The sequence below is a fragment of the Mus caroli genome, chromosome 12, assembly GCF_900094665.2.
Source record: "Mus caroli chromosome 12, CAROLI_EIJ_v1.1, whole genome shotgun sequence".
In the NCBI taxonomy this organism is placed as follows: domain Eukaryota; kingdom Metazoa; phylum Chordata; class Mammalia; order Rodentia; family Muridae; genus Mus; species Mus caroli.
Window position 1 is genome coordinate 21,893,589 of NC_034581.1, and position 26,159 is coordinate 21,919,747.

At 45.6% G+C, this 26,159-nt stretch overlaps 1 long non-coding RNA gene across 1 annotated transcript in view; it reads left to right on the top strand.

Moving 5' to 3' along the window:
• Window positions 1–26,159, top strand: part of LOC110306474 — a 74,146-nt gene that overhangs the window by 37,520 nt on the left and 10,467 nt on the right. The window contains exon 2 of the long non-coding RNA XR_002379288.1: window positions 15,609–15,660. This is a non-coding gene — a long non-coding RNA (uncharacterized LOC110306474). The remainder of the gene's footprint in view (window positions 1–15,608; window positions 15,661–26,159) is intronic.

A 26,159-nucleotide genomic window follows, 5' to 3' on the forward strand; every position in this document is an offset into this window, starting at 1 on the left:
AACAGCAGCATGGAAGTGTAAGCCGAATAAACCCTTTCCTCCCCAACTTGCTTCTTGGTCATGATGTTTGTGCAGGAATAGAAACCCTGACTAAGACAGACAGGCTTTCTCTGTATAGCCCTGGCTGTCCTGGAACTTACTCTGTAGACCAGGCTGGCCTCAAACTCAGAAATCTGCCTGCCTCTGCCTTCCAAGTGCTGGGATTAAAGGCGTGCGCCACCATTGCCTGGTGAAAATAAATAAATCTTAAAAAAAATTTCAGGATGGTATGGGCTCATATATGGGGGACATATATGGAAGCCATTTTCTTCAGCAACAGCAATAGACTGCTCATGACAGGTTTCAGTGACACCTACTGATTGCAAACCAAAGTTGTACCATCAAGACCTGGCTCCAAAGGGACTTTTGGTCTATCTAGCTCTGGACCCAAACATAAACTTCCTTTGTGGAGGTATGGGAAAGCAGTCACTGGTTTTAGAATATAAGATATAGTTCCTGCTATTCATGATAGCTGGGGTTTAGGTGGGTTAACTTTTATGTCCCTGTCAGAGTGATTTCTCATCTCCACCTGTGATGATAGGCCTCTCTCTCTCCCCACCCCTCCTCCCAAATACACAAATGTCCCAATTTTTTGCAGCTGTAACTTCCAGGGAGGTTTTGATCTCCCTTAGGCTGGGAGCTATTTGTCCCATGCCCACGGTCTCCTCATCTTCAGGAGCATGGCCCACCTGCACAAACCTGCTCCTTCAGTGGTCACTTGTCTGACAGATGGGTCCAGTCTAATGGCCCTTGAGTCTTAGAGAACAGTGACTGGGCCTACTTAGGTAAATTTCAGTGGACTGTCATGGGATCTTGAGTTTGATACCATTTTTAGTGCAAGTGCAGTGTCTATGGGAATCTGAGGTCATAACTTTCCGGAAGTCTTATCAGGTAACTACTTAACCCTTTCAGCTATAGAAAGCTGAAATATCAGTGATGTTCAAAGATACTATCAGGAAACCAGCAATTTTTTCCTGAAGACTCAGTGAGGGTAAGACAAGTTCACGGCAAAGTGGATGTAGCCAAAAGAAAAGTCTCCCATGTCTTTAGGGTTCACAGGACATTCACAGGACCAAACAATAAGCCAAAGTGTGTCTGCTGTAAACAGTACCAAGACAATCTTAGAACCCCGGGACCTTATGAGCGGGTAGATAGCCCAAGGACAAGAGTTCACTTGAGTGGAGAGCTGAGGAACTTGGAGGAGGGGCTTTGGTGCTAGAGCGAAGAAGAGGAGGCAGCTAGAGTGTTGTATGTAGGACAAGTGTGAGCCCCAGGACAGATAGGAGGTGGGTACATAGGACACAGAGGAAAGGTCAATGTGGCCCACTGGGGAGAAGTCCAGGGGCACAAGAGGAGGTGTGACCAGAAAGAACCACATGTCTGCAGTTCCCGCTGTGTCAGGAAGTTCTTGGATGCTTTTAAGCTGGAGCGCAGTGGTTGCTGGGTAAGGAAAAACCTAGATGAACTCAGAGGGAAGAAAGTGGCTGATGGAGGAGTTGAGTATCATAATGTAGAAATGGCTAATGACTGAGAGAGCCAGGCCATGACCACCAGGTAGAGGTGAGGCAGGGGAAGACTTATTTCGCTTTTCAGGGTCTGCCTCATCGGATAAGTCTTTTTCAGGAAGAAAAAAAAAAATAAGAAAAGAGCCTGTGTTTCCAGCCATGGACTTATTATAGGCAGGGAGACAGCCACTTAATGGGTGTTGTGGTTAATACAGCTAATTTGATGGAATTTTGAATCACCATAGAAACATACCTCTTGAGTAGTCTGTGAAGGCGTTTTCAGAAAGGTTTAACTGAAGACAGAAGGCCCACTGTCTTAGTTAGGGTTTTACTGCTGTGAACAGATACCATGACCAAGGCAAGTCTTATAAAAAACAACATTTACTTGGGGCTGGCTTACAGGTTCAGAGGTTCAGTCCATTATCATCAAGGTGGGAGCATGGCAGCATCCAGGCAGGCATGGCACAGGCAGAGCTGAGAGTTCTATGTCTTCATCCAAAGGCTGCTAGTGGGAGACTGACTTCCAGGCAACTAGGATGAGGATCTTAAACCCATACCCACAGTGACACACTTACTCCAACCAGGTCACACCTATTTCAATAAGACCACACCTCCAAATGGTGCCACTCCCTGGCCCAAGAATATACAAACCATCACACCCACTCTGGGTGGCAGGTGACACTATCACTGGGCTGGGGTCCCAGAGAGAGTAAAGAGAAAGTAGGTGGAGCGACAGCATTGCCCTCTTGTTGATGCTTTCCTAATTGTGGATGTCATGGCAGGCTTCTGGTCTGCTTCAACACTGGAGCTCTGGAATTACAGACACTCAGTTTATGGGGTGCAGAGCACCGAACTCATGGTTTTGGTGCACACTAGACAAGTACTCGATCAAGTGAGCTACCTCTAGTCTTGTTCACTCATTCTTAATTTTTACTGTTTCTGCTCTGTTTTAAGTAACACGAAGAAGCTGAGAAGGGTAGCTATCAGCTTGGTATGATAGTATACACTTGTAATATCAGCACTTGGAGGAGGACATGGGAGAGTCAGGAGTTCTGGGTCATCCTTGGCTATCTAAGAAGTCCAGCTTGGACTGTGTAAGACCATTTTACTTAGCAAAATAAAATAGCAAAAGTAAATACTGTCACTACCACCATCACTGATGTCACCACTATCAAAAAACCCAAACTCGAACAAATAAGCTACAACAAAAGAAAGAAAGAAACACAGAAAGAAAATGGTAGCTTTGAATCAGTGTAAAGCAGGACATGAGGAATTAGAGAACTTATGGAGGAGATAGGATGTTAAACAGTCAGGACATTTGGTAGTGGGTACACAAACCACAACGGAAACCAGGGGACCAGAAAACTTCAGGGCACAGGACAGCTTCAGGGTGGCGGAGGTCCTGACCTTCCTTAAAGGATTGGGGCAGGTCATAGAGCAGAGGGGGAGGCAGGAATAGGCTATGTCATGTTAGGAGAGCTGGGGATTTGGGGACATTGGTCAACCTTTAAAATAATACCAGAAGGATAATACCTGTAGAACAGTAGTTGTTGCCAGCTGCATGGTGTCTCATAAGAAATGCATGCACCCCCTGTGTTCTGAGTGGGACAGAATGTTCTGGAACAACCTACCTCTTCAGTGTTCTGTATCTTAGGGAAAGGTAACCAGCCATTACTTGCTTGTGGTGGGAACATGGCTCTATCCTTGTCTCTATGTAATGCTGACCGTGGCTTTCAATTTTAGGAGGGTAGAATGTAAACTTGCCACTGGTAGTAGGCTCCCATGTGGCTTTCTGTGGCCAAAAGTGGTGTGTCCTTTCTGCCAGCATTAAAAACAATTCCATTTTTTTTTTTTTTTTGCACCAGTCAGCCCTCACTGGGATAGGAAGTATATATAACACATTACAATTTTTTTTTTATTTTGGTATTGTGGGTGTGGGCACTCAATGTTGTGTGAGGCATTTAACTTGATTTGGAAGAATTCTTATCAAAGTAAACAGAAAGGGGGCTGGGGAGATGGTTCAATGGTTAAGAGAACTGAATGCTTTTCCAGAGTGCCTAGGTTCATTTCCCAGCACCTATATGGGGGCTCATGATACCTTTCACTCCAGCTCTACGGATCTGAAGTCCTTTTCTAATCTTTGTGGGCACCAGGCCTAGCACATGGTACATGCACACACACACACACATACACACACACACACACGCAGGCATACACGCACCAAATGTTCATACACATAAGAGTATAAATCTAAAAATTAATTTCAAACAAAGCAAGCACTGAGTCAGAATGATGCACAGGCAAATGAAAGAGTCACTTTTGTTTTAAGAATGTTTCCAGACAGTTTGGACACTTCTAGAAGTGTGACCTGTGCTCCAAGTCTCAGATGGAGGCCACCCCCCACCATAAATATTTAGCATTTCTTGACAACACGAGGCTCTATTCTAAAGGCTTCCGGGCTCACTGTGCCTCGCTCGTGTCAGCAAACGTTAGCGGTAGGCTTTACCTTTCTGAGAAAGGTTCTGCAGCAGGCCTTCAGCGAGCTCGCACACCTACACGTCACAGATGGCTTTGCTTTAGAGGAGATGAAACTGCATTTGGTGGAACTGATTAAATATAAAAACACCACCATCTGCCATTTATTCTAATATGAAATGGTTTGGGCAGATGCTGACATCTCTCGCCATGATTGATTCATCCCTGACAAGGGAAGATGCGCCGCGGGTTCCAGCTGCCCACTTCTCAAGCAGCGGTGCTTCCCAGAGCCAGTGCCAGCCCCGGCAGTTTGATTTGGACATAGCAGGTGAACCGAGAATTTTCCTAATGAGAAGCCTCCAAGCACTTCCACAATCTTTTCCCCTCCCCTCACTTCTGGCCTGCATTGAACTGGGAGAATATTTTACACCAGGCTACCAGCTATCAAGTGGTTGCTATGCCTTCCTTGGGATGACTAAAGAAGTACAGTTGTTGGAAAATAGTGAATGTATTCACATTTTGGTCTTGAAAACTTTCTGACACATAGGCTGCTGCTGGGTTTAAATTATTTTAAAATTATTTTTTCTAAGTGGACAAGAGGGTTTCATTTCAAAAGCTATTGTTTACTGAGAAGCCACAGCACATGCTACCCACTGGCTGAGAAACAGCTGCGTCCATATTGCTTAAACATCCATGGGTATTTCAATGCCCTTTATAGAGGGCTGTAAAGCGAATCTTTTCTGTAGGAATAATTTACTAACGTTGTTTTAAACCATTAAAGTAATTTTGGGAAGAAAATATAAGGATCAAGACACTTTGGTGCTGGGATTAAATCTTTATATTTACGACGTGATTGTTAGAGGTATATTTCTTTTTCCAGAAAATCCAAGGCAGAGTGAAGCTATTATATTTACGACGTGATTGTTAGAGGTATATTTCTTTTTCCAGAAAATCCAAGGCAGAGTGAAGCTAACCTCTATCTTGAGTTTATTCTGAGTAACCAGGAAAAGTGTATATGACTATTTGTGTGTGTGTATGTGTATGTGCGTGTGTGTGCGTGTGTGTGTGCGTGTGTGTGCGTGTGTGTGTGTGTGTGTGTGTGTGTGTGTGTGTAAGCTAGAGGCTGATTCTAGGAGTCCTTCTTGCCCATTCTCTACCTTACGTTTTGAGATTAGGTCTCTCACTGAAACCAAGGCTTATTGATACAGAGAGACTGCCTAGATCATGAGTGTCAGGGATCTTCCTGTATCCCCTGCAGTCATCCCAGTCCTGGGTTTGCTGGGAGTTTTTGCTATACCCGTCTTTTTATGCAGTTTCTGGAAACTAAAGCCAGGTCCTTGTACTTGGTTGGCAGAGCAGCTTCCTCCCTGAATATTCAATTAAATGCAGTAAAACGGTGACTGTCAGCATACCTTTATGCTGGGCTCATGCACATTCAGGCATGTGTGATGGTAATGTACCCACTGGTCTGTCTATGCTCGTGGAGAATGACTGTTGAATCAGAGGCTGTGCATGTGTTCTCTCCTGGTCCTTTATTGCACGGATGCTTTCTGGCCCAGTGATGCCAGCAGCAGATTCTGTTTTGCCATCTGTGATGTCTCCTTAGCAATGCCCTGTGGGGTTCCTAGGGTCTTTCCCTTTCTGTCCACCCCACCCACACACCCCCTTGCACAGAGTTTGGTGTGTGTCCGTGTGTCCGTCCCATGGCATATATACAGAGGTCAGAGGAGATAACCCTTGGGAATGAATCAGTTATCTCCTTCCACCACGTAGATCTTGGGATTGAACTCAGGTTGTCAAACTTGGCAGCAAATGTTATAATCCACAGAGCTTTATCACCACCTCACAATACTTATATTTCCTCACTTGCCAATCATCAGTCGCCTCTCTTCTGTTGGTCTTATATCGTTCTTGTTCTCCTGGATGAAGGAGAACAGAAGGAGCCCCCTTCCATGTCATGGGTGGGCTTGACTGGTTCAATGCTTCACCGCCTCCTCCCAGATCCCCCCTTTCTTTCAGTCCCAGACTCTGTGTTTCACTCTCCTTGGGTTCTTTCATCCCCATCTATCCTCCTCCCTGGCTTTCCTATCTCTGGATTATCTCTCTCTAGCTCTCCTCGCCCAGAGCAGCTGCTTGACAGGAGCTGTGGACATAGGAAGGAACAGTATGTTGTCATGTACCTGCCTCCCTGACAGAAAAGCCACACTCTAGAGTCTAACTCCAGCATCTCAGAGAGAGAGAGAGAGAGAGAGAGAGAGAGAGTGTTGGGGTCTTCCAATAGGTAAAGTGAAACTAAGGTAGGCTCCCCTCAGCCTGGTGGGTGTCCCTGATGAAGGGACCATTTGGACTGAAATCTCAGATAGGGAAGCTGATGACATGAAGATACACAGGGAGAAGACAGGCATCCTCACGTCTGCATCTGTCCTCAGAGCCTCAGAGGGACCATCCTGCCAACACAGTGATTTCACATTTGGGCTTCAGAACTGTGAGAAAACCCATTCTCTGTTTAAGATGCTCACCACTGGCACTTCATTACAGCACCATAGGCATCGAATTCAGATTCCTGCCCTCAGGGGTCCAGCTATAAGAATGAAGATACACACAGCAGGAATGGGGATCTTGAAGAAGTTGGGTATAAAGGCAGATGGAATTTCAGACAGGCCATCTGAAGGACTAGAGGCTTCTTAGAAGGGGACACTGATATCCCAACCTTAGTGATAAGCAAGACACTTTTAGAAGACTTAAGAAGTGAAAAGGGAAGGGTGGGTCTGTGTCTTCGTTATTGTTTTGCTGCTGTGAAGAGACACCATGATCACTGTAGCTTCTAAAGAAATTAATTGGAGGCTTGCTTATAGTTTCAGAGGGTCAGTCCATGACCATAATGGCAGGGAACATGGTGACAGGTCGTATAGTGCTGGAGCAGAAGCTAAGTTCTTATATACTGATCTACAGGTGGTAGGCAGAGAGAGAAAGGCAGAAAGAGAGAGACAGACAGAGACACATAGAGAGACAGACAGACACAGAGACACACTGAGACACACCGAGAGACACAGAGAGACAGAAAGATAGAGAGACAGAGAGACTGGGTCTAGCATGGGCTCTTGAAACCTCAAAGCCCACTGCCAGTGACACACCACCTCCAACAAGGGCATACCTCCTAATCCTTTCTAAACATACCCACCCACCAGAAACTAGATACTCAAATATATGAGCCTAGGGGGTAGGGGGAATTCTCATTTAAACAAGGCACAGCCCGTGAAATTGCTCAGTCGTTAAAGGCACTTGCTGCCAAATCTGGTGACCTGGGTTCAATCCCCAAGGATTCACGTGGTTAAAGGAGAGACTGACTCCCAGGAGAGAACTGTCCTCTGACCTTTAAACATAGCTGAGAGGTACAATTCTACAAAGCAGACAGCACAAGGTAATTATGACCATGGCCTTAGAAGAGGACAGTTGGGCTTGGCTGTGGGTTTAAGGTAAGCATGGTCTCACTTTCCTGTATGCAGCCTCATCTGGGTGCCTCCTCCATGCCCTGTTCCCTGGCACTCATTCCTCAGGTTGGTACAGTTCTGGCCATAGGCCCACTGCCTGACCTGTGCCATTTCCCCTGTGACACTTGGTTTTATTTTACCCCCTTGCAAGCAGATTTCTTTTGTCATCTGTGCACCAAGTCTAAACTGTGGATGCTTTGTATACTTAGCAGCTGAGTCTCCAGAGGCTTCATACAGTCGAGTGACATGTGACCCAGAATAGCATGTCAGTTTCCTGGGAATCTCTTAGTAACCTGGAGACTCCATTCCTGGTTAAAACTTATGTAAGCCAAGATTGATTGATTGGTTGATTGATTGATTGTATCTGAATAAGAATGCCCCAACTGTATCAGAGTTCTCTAGAAGAATGGAGTGGATAGAATGTATGTGTTACCAAAGGGGATTTATTAGACTGCTTTACATAGTACAGGTGACCATCTACATGCTGGGGACTTAGAACCTGGTAGCTGCTCAGACTATAAAGGTGGCTGCTTCAGCAGTCCCAATGTGGTACTGAAAGCCTGGCATTTTCCCGGAAAGTGTCTTGTATGGAACCCAGATTGGAAGAGTAAAGAAACCAGAGTCTTATGTGTGGCCTCACCGCCATTTTCAGATAGCTACCGACTAACCATACATTCTAGCCTACAGTGGGGGAAAACGGGCCACCTGAGTGCTATAGCCTGCCTGGCAAGCACCATGGCTGGGTGCTTGGACTGTTGCTATTTCGAATTTCATGAGACCATCAGGGTACCTGCCATGGGGTAGCCAGTTTGATCCTGTTCTTGGAGAGGATGCAGGGATCTCTTCCTGTGCAAGAGCATCTGGAGGTGCAGGGTGTTTCCACTCTGCCCCCCTCCCCCGATGTTCTCTGCTCACTTGGTCACTCCAGGTAAGTCATAGCTGGACTGGACCTGGGCTCTGCCTCTCAGTGGGAGGCACTGCTTTCTTTTCATTTCTGTTGAGGGTCCTGATGTACAAGCCTCAGTCTACAGCTGTTCACATGATTATATTTGTAAAGCAATGCCTGTGTTCTCTTCCATTACTGATGGCATTGTCTCTATCGGTATGCTGGCTAGTTTTCTTTCAATGTGGCACAAGCTAGAGTCATCTGAAAGGAGGAAATGCATCCATACACTCTGGCTGTAGAGCATTTCCTCAATTAGTGATTGATGGGACCCAGACCATTATGGGTGGGGCCATCCCTGGGTTGGCGGTGCTGGGTTCTATAAGAAAGCAGGCTGAGCAATTCCTGGGGAGCAAGCCAGTAAGCAGTACTCTTCTATGGCCTCTGCGTCAGCCCCTGCCTCCAGGCTCCTGCCCTGTTTGAGTTCCTGTCCTGACTTCTTTCCATTATGATCAGTGAGTTGAAAGTGTGTATAACATGGTCCCTTTCCTCCCCAAGTTGTTTTTGTCACAGTGTTTCCTCACAACCTTAACTAGGACAATGGGTAAACAACATCGGCTAGAGACTTGGGCTTGGTGGCTAAACTAAAGCAAGTTGGGGAGCACACACTGGGGAACACAGAACATGTGGGGTGACGTCACTGCTGGGACCAAGAGATTCTTTCATCAGTCACTTCTCATAGTTTGTTCCCCGCCCCCCCCCAACCCTCTCCTTTCTAAAAATCCATTTTATAGGCCAGTACTTTGTGTCCAGTGTCAAATAATTGATTCAAATCCTTTTCTCACTTAGAGACCATTTGCAGAAAAGAAAACCGTTTCTCCAACGGAAATTACGTCTTAGACATTTTGCCAGGGCTTTAGCTGTTCAAAATGGCACTATTAGAAAAAAGCCCACTGTAAATTATGTGACTGCAACATCTAACGCTTATTAAAGTCACGCTTTACTAGGCAAAGCAATTTTTGGCTCTTGCAAACGTGGGCTATTTGTTTTGTGTGACTGCACGGTCCCTGCCCTTGTGTGGCACTCCCCAAAGAAGTGGTGCAGTAAGACAGATGGAGTAAAACTGAACCACAAGTGAATACTTGAGAGATTCTGATTTTCAGATATTATGTTCCATTTCTCATGCCTGTCAAGGGAGGAAGGAGGGGAGGATCATCTCTAGGGGCTGAGAGGAGTTCAGGCAGGTGCATAACTCCTCCATCTTTTCTGTCTCCCTGAGTTACTTTGTCACTGTCTTCTGTTCGGGACTGTGCCTCAGTTTCCTTATCTGCATCTTGTCAGAAGGGCAAGGGAACAATGCAGTATTGTTTGTCTTTGAATGAGTGCCTGACATACAGACAACATGCAACGTCAGATCTTATGAACCCTGTCATTTTCCTTAGCAACCCAGACTCAGGTTGGGTTTCACTCAGAGGAACCCTCAGAAGGACAAATTTCATGTCATCCAGGGCTTCCAGAGCCATTGCTGGCCTTGAGAGCCTGGTGTAGTGTTTGCAAAGGTAAGTGACCAACAGGCAATGATTTATAGATTGGAGCTCCCTGCTCCAAAGCCCACTCAGAGAAGTTTTGCCCAAATGTCATGCCTTCTAACCACATATGAGAAATGAGGTCTCAGCAGAAGTGCATGAATTTTTGATCATTCTATAAAAAAAACCTCCCAGATTTTGATACAAACCTTGCATGTCCACTGTCAGCTCAAGATTATGATGCTCATGATGACATATTTTGATAGTGGCACCTGTCACCCCTCTGATGGCCTACATGGAGTGACTGGTGAAGCTGATTGTGGCAATCCTGATTCATTCTCCACTTCCAGGACTCATTCCACATGCCATGGACCCTTGAAGGAAGTGCTGCTTCAAGTGGAAGAGTGTGGCCCTGTCTGCTTTGTCATTGATGACCTCTGACCCCATGCCCAAGGCCTGTTTTTCAAAGAACATGCCAATATGTCTCATACCAGGCACCTGGGAAGAGTAAATAAGTATAGGACCCATAAGGAGACCTGGTTATGGCGGCAGCCAAATTGAGAATTACACAAACCCTAGGCCCAAGCTCTGTTCTTTGAGAGGATGCGGTGGCTTCCTGGAAGCTACACTTTACCAAGGTTGTTAACAAGTCTACCTCAAAACATGTGCAGGTTTCATTTGGAGTCATAGCAGGAGGAGGGCCTTTCTTCTACAACCAGGAGCCATGCTGAACACTCAAAGTATGAAGTATGCCCATACTTTCAAGAGAGTTCTAGAAATTGAGGTTGCATACCTTCCACAAGCCCAATCCCACCTGCTACCTACCACACCCACCCTCAGGCTCTATGTGAAGGAGCCTGGGGAGAGGAGAAGACACAGTGGTGCTGGACTCTTCCCATAATAGAAAGTGGCCTTTCTGTTTTTCAAGTCCCACTGTGGGCTATGAGAGAAAGAGAGGGTTCCCTTTATCCAGCTTTACATGTGTCATGAACCCTTTGAGGAAGCATGGCTTCAAGTGGAAGAGGTTGGCCCAGTCTGCTTTGTTACTTCTGACCCATGAGATCTGAAGTCATAGGATGTAGAGGAGTATCTAGGGATCTTGTGTCTCCATATTGAGAGTTATGGAGATTGTTGAATACAGTGGGGCAGTGTTCAGGAACCCCAGGCTCAGAAGGCACACAAGCTGACTCAGAGCAGCCTGAAGTATGAGCTGTGGTCAGAATCCCTGTTTGTTATACGTGTCACTTCTCTGTGTAGCCACACCAGCTCTCTGGCTACTCTTCCATCTACATTCACGGTTTGACCCTGACTTTGGTCTAATATGCTAATATGTCACCACCTTATATGTGTATTCCTGAGAAATTTTCCTTAGAGAGGTCCTTTCCAACCCTACCCTCATTTCCCTAGTCGGCACCTTCATGGTGGTTTCTGCCTGGCACAGTTAAGTAGTTATTGGTTCTCTGGGTCTCTCCTGCTCCTGACACCAGTGAATAAGATCAAGAGGAGAAGGCCTCTGCTTTGATCAACACCGTTCCCACCACTAAACAGAGGCTACAGGGGGCTGTGAGTGTTCACAGGTGCCGCTCAGTGGGGGGAGCTTGTAAAAACCAGGCTGGACCTAAGGGACTCAGAGATACACCCCAGGTCTATGTGGGGAGTTATGGCAGAGAGTTCTCTCCAGAGAGGTCTCTTTCATCTTTTTCATCTGTTCTCTGGCCTTTGAGCTATGACTAACGCCTTGGGCGAAGTGATGGGAGTTGGGAAGAGGCAGCTGAGACACTGTCAGGAAGATGTCCCTATAGGACTGAGGATGGCAGAGGGTGTCTCTCCATTTGAGGCTGCAGCATCTGACCAGTGACACTTGAGCCTCAGTCAAAGTCCCCAATGTCTAAACTGACAGTACCCCACCTGGAAATTCTGGCAGCAGATGTATAAACTGTATAAACTGACATGACTTCTCCAAGGTGTGGTTAAGGGAAGGTTTTTATTGTAGATATGACTGAGAGAACTGCCAGAGGCACCTGGAAGAGTCCAGAACAGGGAGAGAGAATAGTAGCCTGAACATGGCCAGAGGAGGAAGTGGGGTGGGGGGAGACTGAAAGAGGGAGGCAAAGAGGGGACTGAGAGCATGCATAGCCAAAATAGTGGAGCTTTTAAGGAGAAATGAGAGGCTGTGGGAGGGGAGACCCTGAGCTGGAGAAGTTTAGGTAGGGAAGGGCTGAAAAGAGCTAGATGCTTGTGATACTGAGGGAGCCCAGAGGCCAGCATCTACTTTGGTATGCTAATAGGCACCAGAGTTAGCAATTTGTCCCTTCTGCCAGTCATAAGGCTTCTTTGGTAGAGGGGGAACCAGCATTAGAAGTTCCTGAGAAACACTGGCTTTTGTCTAATGTCCAGAACTGGGGAAAATGGAGTTTGCTTTGGATTTGATACCTTCCTCATCTCCTTAAAGACATACGGCTGCTTTTCTCAGCTGGTTATTATAGTCTTAATGTGAGCTCCTCCCCTGCCCTAGTCTTGTGGCCACTGAAAGTCTCCTCTCTAAGCTCTTCAGTAGCCTCTTAGGGCATGCCTATCTTTCCTGCAGGGATGCTGAGGGGCAGGGGGCTTCTCCTTTAAGGTCCCTCCTCCTTGAGCCTTGACTTTATGAGAGAGCCAGTCAAGTCTGCATGCAATGCCTGGTGCTTTGTGAACGGCTCAGACAGCTCCTTTTAGTTTTAAGATTCATGTACTAGCTGGAGATGAGGACATGTGAAGGTGGATCCCTTACTTACTGTGCAATGTGGATCATTCCTTATCTCTCTTTTATTTCTCTTCTGTGAAATGGGGTTAATAAGGGTGTCAGTGTCACAGGACCAACATGACTCAACGGTACTATATATAAGAGGCAGGATAAGCCACAAAGAAAACCAGCCTAATCCAGGAAGGGCATCACTTGGGTTCAGTGTCTTCCCATAGCATTGTTCTGTAAATTTGAATGAACAGAGGGCCACTCTGGAAAAAGTGGCTCGGGGTAGCCCTTAGGTAGAAAATCCAATTTTGTATCTTGACTGAAAACACAAAACAGTTACTGGGATTGAAAATCATCCTAGGATTTGATTCTTCTTTAGATTTGGCATGGCTCCTTCAAAGTCAATGCCTAGATACTTAGGAGACTAAGAATCGAAGGCTGGAGATGTGAACCCCGTTCATGCTTGGTTTAGTCTAGACCTTCTAGAATAAACTTAACTGTAAAGGGATCCTGGCCTCCAAATGTAATTCCACAGATGCACTTTGATTTCACAGCCATTGATCAATAATTCATTGAGCCCGTGACTGCCGATGACATGATTTAATATGTCCGGCTAAATTATGTCCCCACAGGAATGCTCATGCAGACCAAAGGAAAGAACAATGGCCACCGTGCCAGCATCACAGAGCGAGCTGTGCCTCGGGATGGAGTTAGCAGTGGTCTCAAAGCGGGGAAGCTGTGAGGGATCTAGACGGCAGAGGGACTACATTTTAATCCCTGCCCATCAGGAGTACCCAGGTGACAGTGAATGTCACCTCCAATCCCAGCTCTGCAAAGATAAAGTAGCCTAGTCTCAGGAGAGTTAGAATCTGCAGCAACCCCAAATCTGCCAGTCAAGAGTCCTCATTCTTACTGTCAGCTGCTGTCGCCATTGTGTCCCAGTGTCTCTTGCAGTTTCTCCCTGTTCAGAGTAGTGGAAAGGCACAGGGTGAGTTGGCAGAAGTAGCCAGGCTCATGTTCGAAGATATCGATGGTAGGAATAGGGGGGGTTTTAGAGAGGATACCAGGAAAGGGGATAACATTTGAAATGTAAATAAAGAAAATATCTAATTTAAAAAAGGAAAAAGCATATAACAAGGTTTGGTTTCTATTGAAAGAAGAATCTGCTCTGTCTGTCTCTGACTATTGTATCATTTGTCTGTTCTCCCGATCTCCATCTATCTCTGTCTCTGTCTCTCTGCCTCTGTCTCTGTCTCTCTCTGTCTCTGTCTCTCTGCCTCTGTCTCTGTCTCTCTCTGTCTCTCTCTCTCTCTCTGTGTTTGTGTTCATACATGTATGTTTGTTCATGGCAGCATGTGTGGAGGTTGGTTTGAATGCCTCCATGAGCCTCTTCACTGTATTCTGTAACATGGTCTCTCACTGAGCTAGCCCTTTTGGCTAGATGGTGATCCAGCAAGCTCCAGATCTACCTGTGTCTGCCTCCCAGGGCTGGAGTTACAGATGCATACTACCACAGCTGGCTCTTTACAGGAGTGCTGAGGATCTGCCCTCAGGCCCACGTTGGGCCCCAAGCACTTTACCCACTGAACTGTCCCTCCGGCCCATGCCCGGAAGATTTTGAGTGAGAATAAATTGAATACTAGAAATAACTGGGTGACATACAGCAGTTCCTTTGTTTCCACTGTGGTGAAGCATGCAGAGTCTTCTAGAAAGCCTCTTCCCTTACTCTGAGATCTCTTTCCCCTGCCCCTGAAAGCAAGAGGAAGCAACTTGGAGTACTGGACTTGGCTTCAGTCATACTCCTTAGGGAGTAACTCCAATTGTTCACCACTGGCTGTGTGATCTTGGCAAATTATTCAACCTCTCTGTTTTATGTCTGTAAAGCTAAAAGTTGGAAGGTACCCTTAGTGACATATTATCATTCCATCTCAAGAGGAAGGTACCATGGGCTGGGGTTTATCAGGCAAGGGATCTGGGCAGGACAAGGAGGAAGGGCACAGTGAACCAGAGCAGCTGGACTTGGTTCAGTGAACCCAGTTCCATGCCTGTGCTCAGTGGGAGCCTTTTATAAAACAATAACCTACCTTCTATCTTGGAGGGGTATCAAAAAGTGTGCATCTTTGGTTTCATTTTATTTTTTATTTTTTATTTTTATTTTGAGACAGGTTCTGACTCTGTAGCCAGAACTTGAGCTAGAATTGGAGGCAATCCTCTTGCTGAAACCTCCCAAGTGCTGGCATTACTAGGGTGAGCCCACTGTACCCCATATTCCATGTGGATTGGGCCTGATCATGGGACGGATGAGTGTCTTAGCCTGCCATCACAGCGGTAACAAATGAGTCCCACTCAGTAGCTTACAGGGCAGTTTTCATATCCATTATGCCCAGGGGACAGGTACCTACAGTCTACGGGAAGTCAGGGCTCATGGCACTTCCTTTCCTTTTCTTTTGGAGGCCTCTGAGTCCCTTGGCTCACAGTACCTTCCACCGTCTTCAGCATGTCCCATTGTTTCAGGCTCTTGCTCTGTTGCCTGCCATCCCCTGAATTCTGCTGCATCCCTTACATTGACTCAAGGTCTAATCACGTAAGTGAGGATAAACTGTCCTGTAGGATGCTTAGTTTAGTTACAACCACCAAGTCCCTTTGGATGCTAAGTGTGGTGGTTCATCTTCGTTGTCAACGTGACTGGATTTAGAATCACCTAGGAGACACACCTCTGGGTACATCTGTGAGGGCGTATCCAGAGAGGGTGATTTGAGGAGGGAAGGTTCACCTGATTTGGATAGCATCATGGCATGGGCTGGAGTCTCTCCCATAGAAGAAAGGGGAAAGTGAACTGGGTACCACACTCGATCTCTCTCTGCTTCCTGTGTATATATGACCAGCTTCCTCATGGTCCATCTCGGTCATGATAGACTAGACCTTCCAATGCTGAGCCAATCTCTTTCTTTCTTGTAGGTTGATTTTGTCAAGTAGTGAAAACAGCAATACACAGAATAACCCAGACATGGTAAGATGCTAGGGGTTAGGATTGGAAAAGTTGTTCACTGGACCTCAGGGACCAAGAATGGTGACAAGATGCAAGGAGGGTGCTGTCAGGGTCCTGCATCCCAGTGGGGAGAGTAGACTGGAGGCTGGTCTGAAGGTAAGGTCTGGTCTATATCTACTGGCCACTGAGGAGCAAGGAGGGGACATCTAGGTTTCTTGCTTGGATGTGATAGATAAAATAATGAATGAAACATTCCAAGTGTCGGCTTCCCAACTAATAATGATGAGTATAAATTCCAGAATTGTCTATAATTTTTAAGATCTGTGACAACGAAAGAACTGATAATTGTAAATGGGTTAGCACCGGATTGTCTACACTGATTTTGCCCAAATCATTAATAAGCAAATGGACCAGCAGCTGCTGCAGCCTTGTAAGCAAGCTGTTCTGAATTGCTTTTGAGAAAAGTAAAAGAACGATTCACAACAATGAAGACTGAAGGTGTTCCTTAGAGTTAGTTTGTTTTTTTTTGTTTATTTATTTATATGTTTCCAGGTGTTTTCTAAAGACTGCATCTTAAAATGAATAGCTTCCTCTGTTCAAAAAGCTAAAGTAAAGAGCTGAGCTCAGATCAATTAAACCCTTTAATTTAAAAATTGATGTGGCATCATTAGCTGTGTGTTTTCCACTGCCTGAAGGCAGCTGAGGTTTTCATGACCACGGTGACTTGTGGGCCTCAGCTTTGACTTGGGTTTTCTTATCTTCCTTACTTCTGTTTAGTTCCATAATGACCTTGTAGCGCGTCCTCCCCCTCCCCCCCTCAACACACACACCAGGGAATGGCTGTGCTTGGTAAGCTTTGGCTGATAGATAATGGATGGTTTTGCGGTCAGAATTCCAGGCAGGGCTTCACTGAGATCATCTTGGATGGCCAGAGAGAGCTCAGCAGCCTTTCTCCTGTGGCTGATATTCTTGGACCATCGGAGGTGATTTGCTTCACAAGCTGAAAGCCCCAACAGGGTGGGCTGACTCAGCAAACCATCCTGCTTCCACATCCTTTTGGGTCTTCTCAAAGCAGACTCTCTCTCAAGGCAGCTGAGATATCTCATATGCCAACCAGGAATGCTGGAACCATGGTCCATACTTACAGCTCTTCTGATGGCTGACTTGGGAGCTGGGTTAGCTCTGGGACATCAGATAAATTTGGAAGGGACCTAGTTCACTGTGTCTCAAACATTACATGGGACATATACTCCCAGAAGTATTGGTTATTGATATGAACTCACATTGAGTGGAGTGGTGTTTTTGTTCTTTCTTTCTTTCTTTCTTTCTTTCTTTCTTTCTTTCTTTCTTTCTTTCTTTCTTTCTTTCTTTCTTTCTCTGCCAAGAATTTTCTGGAGTCAGTTTCCTAATTCTTTGATTTTCAAAAACAGCTGTAGATTGGCCATATCCAATGGAAGGGCAACAGAACCCAGCTGTCCATGAAAGAAGGGCCAAAAGCTGTGTGGCCCTTTAATTCACCACTAACAGTGCACTCTCTGTACCTTGTCACACTTTGGAGTCTGAATCTTCCCCAGCTAAAGCTTTGGGCCCTTCCTCATGGACTAAAACTCTTAATGACTTGAAGCCACCAGTTGTCCCAAGTGGTAGTCAGTAATGTGAACACATCAGGCAGCATGGTGCATGGTGGGAAGATCGTCTGACAGTGGGAGTTGTTGTGTCTACTGCCATTTAAGTAGTGGAAGAGGTAGGGAGCATAGAGATGTAATTAAAAAGATATGACAGGTCATTTCTGCACACAAAGTGCATTTCCAGACAATTGCATCCGTTGCAATTTTGGAATCTACACATATAGCTTAGACTTGACACCCGCTTGCTCCTGTTCTTAGCCCTATGTAAAGATGAGCCATTTAGAACCTTGGGAGATCTGGAGTAGGCCAGCTAGACTCATATGGAGTCTATACATATGGGTCAAATCAAATATAGGTAAAACATGGGGGCAAAATGTGTTTTGAAAACTAGAAATGGGTTTCGGGGCCTACCAGAACCCATAAATTCACTGAGATGAAAGGCCCTATGGGTGATAAAAATGTCTCATTTAAGAAATAAAACGATCCTGTCATTTGTAACAGGAATTAATAGCGCTTTAAAGCGGACTGAGCGCAAGGCGATCCGGGTGAGTCACAGCGGCCTTCCACATTTGCAGTGTCCCTCAGATAATTATTAATTAACATGACATCAATTGTCTCAGTGCAGCATCATGGTGCAGACTCAGACACACTAATGGAAGGCACTTCTTATCGAGGCTTCCTGTCCTTTCGTAAAATTAAAATGCTAAACTAATTAAAACCAAAGGTACTTTAAAAAACAGTTTGCTTCCAAACAGATTTTTTAATATATGCCAAGCTGAGTGGGAACCTAGAGCTATTTTTTTTAAAGTGAGGATCAGAAATCTATTAAAAAAGGAATTTTGAATATATGTCCCAACAGCCCCCTCTACCTCCACATAACCAATATGGCATTGGTGTTGATTTCACTAAGGGCAGAAGTTGGAATCGGGTTGTTAGTTTCTCAGGAGCACTGATCAAATAATTGAAATGTAAGTGATTATTTATTTCTATATCACTTAAAATAGTTCCCTGCATGGCTTTGGTGTGAATTTCCCTTTCTGCACTTGAGTGAGTCCCTGAAAGATCTGCTGCTAGGCTGTTTCCCCCCTGATTATCCTGGAGGTTTTTGTGTGTTCTTTCATGTTTGACTCTGAAGATGTTTTGAATATGCCCATCGTGGTCTCTTGTTCAGAATGTTTTTGTAGTTTCAATCCCTCTGGCATGTTCCTTCTATAAACTGTCACATAGCTTGTTCTTTCTCACTTTTCTGGATCTAGACCACCCTGTGAATGGAATTCTATACTAAGCCTAGAATGCTCGGTGAGCTCTTAGAGGGTGTGTTGCTCCCTCATGACAGCTTGAGTGTACTTCTCTAGCAGCTGACTCTTCAACTAGAAGGCTAGCATCCTGAGGGCAGGGGCCACTTTGCCTGCTTAGCTCTGAAACCCTCACCCCCACCCCTGTCATGACGTCCAACATTTGTCAAAAAGAGGAAAATGCTTAAGCCATCTGCAGTGACAAGAGATCTTTCCAGAAAGGCTGGCTAAGAAAGAGACAAAGATGTTTTAAAGAAGTTGCTGGTATCTCATTGTGAGACCTTGAAGACATTTAGATAAAAGGATGTGGGCAGGATGTGGGAAACACAGAATATGCTCAGCTAATCTCTGGATCAAAGAGAGAAAAGGAGAAAGAATGATGACATTAAAATAATTGGGTGGATCACAGCGCGGGTGCGGCAAGTGCTCCCCAGTAGGAACCGGAGGCTGAGGGGTTTTCAAGATGAATCATCGTTTTCTTCTCCCCTCTGTCTCTCTTTTGTAGGCCCAATTTGTTTTCTTTCTAGGTTTAGAAATATTCAAGAAATGCTTGTTAGGTAGTTGTTAGGGAGTCCCAGTATTCTCTCCTCTCTTTGGCACCGATAATATTGACTCATGGTGGGAGGGTCACAAGCATGAATACCTGGTTCATTTACAAACTTTCAATCTCTCTGATATAACTTCACTTGCATTCAAGCTTGCTCTCTCTGTTGAAGAGCTTCTAGTACCCAAGAGTTTATCTAAAGATGAACTGTTGGCCTTTTTCTCCTGTGGAAACTGCTGGACACTAGTCAGGGTCTTGTTTGCTTTTCTAGTTCCTGTGATGCACAATCAGGAAGCAGAGACCCTAGCATAGGGAATGGTGCCACCCACAATGGGCAACTTTTCCCACCTCAATGAGCCCAATCAAGATGCTACTCCTCAGGTATTTGAAAAGGTCCATCACCCAGGTATTTCTCAATCTCACTAAAGTGACAACTGAGGTGAGTCATCACAACCAGGGAAATGTTCATCTTAAGGTATTGGCAAAATTCTCTGATCGTAGTTTATATTTTAGGATTTTGAGTGCCCTTTGTCCTCTTATGGCTAAATTGCTTCGTATTTATTCTGAAACGAAACTAAGTTTGTTAGTTTATAAAGAGGTCTAAGCTAGCAACAGGCAGCACAGGTGGGCATAAAATGTGTTGAAATAAGAGTTGGCAATTGGCCAGGTATGGTGGAACATGCCTATAATCCCCAGTACTTGGAAGGCTGATGCAGGATTGTGAGTTTAAGGCCAACCTACCTACATAGTGAGGCCTTATTTTACAAAATAGGAGGTAGGGAGTGGATGTATGGGAGAGGACTGGCAAATGGAAGAGTTCAATGTGGTATCTATTAATCATCCCCACCACCATCATCACCACCATATCATCCCCACCACCATCATCATTACCAGTGCTCCCATCATTACCATCCCCGCTATCATCATGACCCCCCTCCTCCTCACCATCGTCACCATCATCCTAATCACAACCACCACCACCATCATCATCATGCTGAGGGTAAATAAAACATGTGAAGGAGAAGGAACACCAGCATTCTTCCCTTATAACTTATAACTTATGCCTTGTGAGACCATAGCAACCATTGTAATTTTCCTCTGCTGTGGCCTTAATATAATTGAGAGAGAAGTCAATTTAAATCAGATGATCTATCCAGCTGTGTATATATATGGTCTGTATATGATATCTGTACCTAGCAGACAATTCCACAAATATGTTTTGAAGGTATCCGCCTTGCAGGATGCGGCCCTACATTCACAGATCTGGCAGACAAGGCTTGAGCTTCCAGGAAGTCATGTACAGAGATGGGTGAGGTGGCGATGCTGGTGTGGCATGCAGGTGGTTGTGGGTTTGCAGCCTGCCATGGTGACTGCTGGCCACATTCTGAGTAGATAACTATCTAAGGTCCCAGGGCCTATAGCTAAACTTATAGCCAGGCCTCTGGATGGACACATTTTGGGTTCTGTGGTCTCAGTCTAACTGCCTGTCTAACCTCTGTTCATCTTTGAAATGGACCCTTTACGTTCTGGTCCCTGAAAGTTGTGTCTCCATACACTGGGCTCTCTGCTGTGTCTTTGTCACCTAGGCTTTGAGGCCACCCAAGCTGTCATCAAACTGCTCCACCTAGCAGATGCCTGGTGGATAATGAGAGCCCATATGGATCAAGGCCGCCCCTAAGATCAGCATACATGTTCTTTAAGCATGTCTGGAGGCAGAGAACTGGATATTCTCCGTCTGTATGGCACCCACAGCAGATGAGCTGGGATATTTATTATTTTTGGTATATTTTCCACTCACATGTTCCATTTCTGAGATTAAATTTACAGGAGAAAAAAAAGGCATTCCATCAAGACAGATTGGGTGGAGACAAGATGCTGAAAGGCCCCTGGGGAGGAGAACACTGGGTGATGTGTGTCCCAGCTGGTAATGCTTCCCTTCGGCTAAAGGAACATGAGCTCATGGTCACTGGCTCCACAACAATGCTTTCTCAGAATCTTCCTGACCCATATTCCTAGATGTGATAATGCTATGGTGGTGGGTGAGGGTGATCATATGGAACTCAGTGTTTGAATAGGAGGTAGGGTGACAGCCTTTCCATGGAAACCTCTTCTACACAGAGAATAGAAAGCTTGCTGCCAAGGAAGTTTTTCTTTATAATATTATATACTTACATGTTTCAATAAATGTTTTTTTTTTTCTGTATAAACCAGAGTGATAACCACGAAGCAGACTTGGCTTGGGAGCATGCAGCAGGAGGGTCTAGGAGAGTGGGCGTATGTGGGGGTGGTTGTTGTGGGAGAGCAGGATTTGGATGAGGGAAGAAGTATGCGCACAGCTGGGGCCACCTTTTCTGGCGCTATCACTTCACCGTCACAGATGTTCCCATGGTCTGTGTGGTTTGTAGCCAGCTTTTTTCCTGATGCATCACTCCCAGACTCTCCTGATTCGAGGGCACATGGTGGCCTGCCTGTCCCCCAGCCAAGGCCTCAGCTGTCCAGGGCATTGGTGACAACTGCAATTGCCATATCCTGCTTTGAACTGGGGCTGGAGTGCTAGTGGTGATTGCTTTCTCGGTGTGCTTCATCAGGGCCAAGGGTAACTAACTTACCCTTCTGGCAAACCTTGGCCAAGTGTGGATGACAATATCCCGATGCATTCTATACTGAGGTATAGAATTCATACCATGCATGGATACGTCCTATGTCTGCACTCTACGGTTGCTTCACAGGTTTCCTGTGACAATCTTCTGATACAGAAGCATCCTCATTACAGACAGGGAAATTAGGGTCCACAGAGATTAAGTAACTCACACCTGTGCACTCACACACAGCACACACTTGAGAACACAGGCATGTGTGCATACACATATGCACACACATAAACATAATATATATGCATACACACAAGCCCAAAGGCATGTGTTTTGACTCATATTCATGTGTGAATGCACACGAACATGCATATACATGCATACACAAATATGACCTTGGGGAGGCCAGTATTTTACACCTGCCTGTTCTTTCTCTCTCTTTGATGGAATTGAATTTTTTTTTCCCCAAAGCCTCAGGAGGGAGGAAACAGAAAGGTCATCCAAAGATCCCTGTATGGGGAGGGAAGGGGCTGGTTGCTAGGCATTAGGGTCAGGGTTTACATTATGACTGCATTTAAGTTCTTCTAGAAGCCTGATCAACATAACAGAAATGACCAGTGCACACTCCCGTTACTGCTCCAGCTCTGACCCCAAATTTTGTATACATTACCTAGAATCTTATAAGGTGGAGTATGAGACGCCACTTGCCCCGGGCCAGGATGGAGCATGGAAATCTCTAGAATCCTTTGCAAAGCTCTGCACCATGTGTGATGAGATGGGCTTTTGGCAGTTTTAACCTGATCAAGTTGTCTGTCCATGGTTCAGACAACAGAAACAAACAGTTGAGTCTCTGGCTTGGGAGCTCTGGGCTGTAGGGTGGGTCAGAGAGAGCTTCCAAGCGGGGAGCAGGGACTGACCCTGCAGAGCTTTGGATGATAGTGGCCTTCTCAAGCCTGTCTGGGGGGCAGGTACTCTGTGCACAGCAGAGGCCAGTCCTATGGGGCAGTTGGAGGGGCCGTGGGAATGGCACAGCTGGGTTAGCACACCTGCCTTGTGCTCCCAGCTGTTTGCTTCACAACAAGGCTGCTGTCAGTAATTGCCAAATGTTCACACTTCCCGCCCACTCTCCAGGCATAGCTACATTTGCTGGCACCCACCGCAGGGTTTAACTACGTTATTTTATTTATTATTATTTTAAAAAAGAGACACCAGAATCCTATGCCTGGGAAGGAGCCAAGCTGGCCTGGTGCTGAGTGCGGAAATATTCCATCTCCCTTCTGTGCCCAGAATTATTTTTGTTTTCTTCGATACACAACCTAGATACAGCCACAGTAAGGAAACCGGTGATTTTTGAAACCCAAACTCCTTTCCTGTTTATCAGTGGGTTTTTTTTTTTTCTCAAGCTATCAGTATATCAGTGTCACTCTGGGTGCCAGGCTGACTCTGTGGGTGGTGGGTCATCTCTCTCTCTCTCTCTCTCTCTCTCTCTCTCTCTCTCTCTCTCTCTCCCTTCCTCTTCTGTTTCATGGTTCTGGGAATTGCTGGAATGCTGTATTCACAAAGCAAGTATTCTTCCATTAAGCCCTCTTGACACTGATTGTGCTAGCCATATAGTTCTGGGAGTGGGCCATCCACTGAAGTGTGGTTGATTTACTAGGGGCCACACCCTTAAAAAAATTGATTCTTCCTATCTCAGAAGCCATCAACTGTGTATAGTTCCTCTGGTGAGGTGAGAGATTGTGAACACCTTCAGACTCCATGCTAGAATGTTGCCTGGGTTGATCTTGTGCTGATAAACATAGTTGCTGTAACGTGATGAGGGCAATGGTCCTGCCCTGTCCAGAAGGCATTTCTTTGCTCCATTAGCCACCCTCCCCCATCTCTGGCTCTTACCACCTCCGTACCGCTCTTCTGCATCTCTTCTCACATCCCGAGGCTTGGGGAGGAATGTGATATAGATGTCCCCTTTGTGGCTGAGTACTTCAAAGTTTTTAACTAGTTGTGAAGTTCTGTATTAACCACTATCTACTGTACAAAGAAACTGCTCTGCTGAGATCTGAAAGAGCTGTGTTACTACAGGTCGAGAGATACAAATTTAGAGAACAGTTTGATGCAATGTCTATTTAGCAGAATAGCAGTAATAGGTTCATCCATGGGTTCTTGGTAAGATCTTCACTACCAGGCATGTGTTTCCTTCTTTGTGGACCTTAAATCCAATTAGAACGTGGCTGGTCACCTCCTCCCCCCATAACATTCATGCCACTATTGCATGCATGACCCGTACTGGTCATTATTGCAGTTCACGGGCATCATAGCTGGATAAGTCCATTGATTGCCTTCCCCTCACCCCAGTACCTTCCAGTACTGAGAGAGCTCACTATCAAGGAAGCTTCCTGTCCAGTACCAACTTGGTTTCTCTATGTCTTATCACCTATGGTGTGGTATCTTCAGCACTAAGATTTTACCATTAAGTTCTAGAGGATAGCCAAGAGCTGTGTCAATAGCCAATTTGTTTTAGGGGCTTTGAGGCATACTGATCAGCAACTGGAGGACAGGTATCCCATACCTGGGACTGGCCTTTTATATTTAGCAACCTATAACTTCTGGGGTGAGCATAATCTCCCATGTGGGCTAAGTCTAATCTAATTCCCCATCTGTCTTTATATATACATATGAGACACTAGACTTCATATGATGTTTTAATAGATCCTTAGAAGCAGTTATGGATTTTCTGACAGGGCCTTTTTAAGTTGCCTAGGCTGGCTCTGAACTCCCTCTGTGACCTAAGCGAACATTGAACCATCAGAGCAGCTGTGACTCCAAGCCTGAGATATCACACAGGGCTCTATTTTCTTTTTCATCTAGTGTGTGTTCCCAAAACTATGCCAGAGGAAGAGGCTGAGTAGCTCTCAAATGCTGTTATACTAGAATCAATACTGGTATCTGACTCAGGAGGGACTTCATGCTAATTTTCTCTTTGCTATGTCAACATACTTGACAAGAAAAAAGCAAAGCAAATAAACCAAAAAAAATACCAAAAGCAAAAACACAGGAAACATTTACCCCAATTTAAAGGTATATTTTGGCTCAATTTAAAGGGATAGTCCATGGCAGCAAGGAAGTCAGAGCAGCAGAGACAAGTCATGTTGCCTTGGCAACCAGGAAGCATAAAGCGGTGAATGTTAGCACTTGCCTTGTTTCTCCTAGTCATTCCTGGGTTTCAGGTGTTGCCCATTTTTAGGGTGGGTCTCCCCATCTTAATTAACTCAGTCTAGAAACTCCTATATAGTCATGCCCAGAGGTTTATCTCCATGGTGACTAACCATCCAAGACCTAGTGGTGGGCTTTGGTCTGTGTAGAAATCCTGGCCTGTCACTTAGGCATCTTAATCTTTCCAGTATTCTTGGGGCATCATTATTCTGTCATGGGAAGTGTGCAGGCCATATTGCCTGTGTGTGCAGATTCTGGGCACTTGGTTCCTGAGTGCTGGGTTCATTGGCCTGCCCTGTGACTTCCTCCATAAGTCAGAGGCTCAGGGTGCATTGGTTCATTGCTGGCCTTCCAGAGCCCAGCCAGCACAGGACAAGTCTTTGTGTATAATGAGTGAGGAAATGACTGCTAGGATCTACTGTGAAACCAGCCTTCTGGAAACCTATTCTTCATTATCAGGATGAGGTAAATGTGTTATATAAATACACAACAGGAGAAAGAAAATGTTCAAAGCCTGGGAGAGTTGGCACCTGTGGTGACTTCCTCCTTCAGATTGGCATGAGAGTCAACTAGGGTCTACAGCCTTTGAGGGCAGAAAGTCATGGGAAGAAGTTGAGCAGAGAGGACACATGTCCCCGCACACTGCAGGTCCTCAGGGAAAGATTCATAAGGGACCCTTGCAGTAGTTACCTTCTCTTAATAGTTAAAAATGACATAGTGTACTTATAAAATGTTGATTGAAGTAGCAGCTTTCTTCCTCTGTTGGCCTTGATGGTCCATGGTTGAGACTCCTTGAAGAATCCTGCCAGCATGTGACATTGAGGGTATGAGGCAGGGGAATAGGGTATCTAGTGCTGAACTACTTCTCATCCTTCCCTGGGTCTGACTTCCAGGGCTTGGGCCTTAGTGTGGACATCCTAGCTTCTGTCCCTAGATGCCACTGGGGATCCTTCTTGAAGGTGGGTTATCCCAAGAAGCAGACCCAGGCCATGGTTTGGTGACATCTGTGCCAGTAATTCTGGAGACCTGGTCTAAATGGATTTAGAGTTCTTGGAAAGGTGTGAGTCCTGCCCTTTTAACTGTTTTACTTGCTTCACAGAGCTGGTGTGCAGGCTGGGGCAGACATGCCTTAGTCCATAGGAGCTGAGCTGTTCAGAGAAATCTCTTCTCTTCTCTTCTCTTCTCTTCTCTTCTCTTCTCTTCTCTTCTCTTCTCTTCTCTTCTCTTCTCTTCTCTTCTCTTCTCTTCTCTT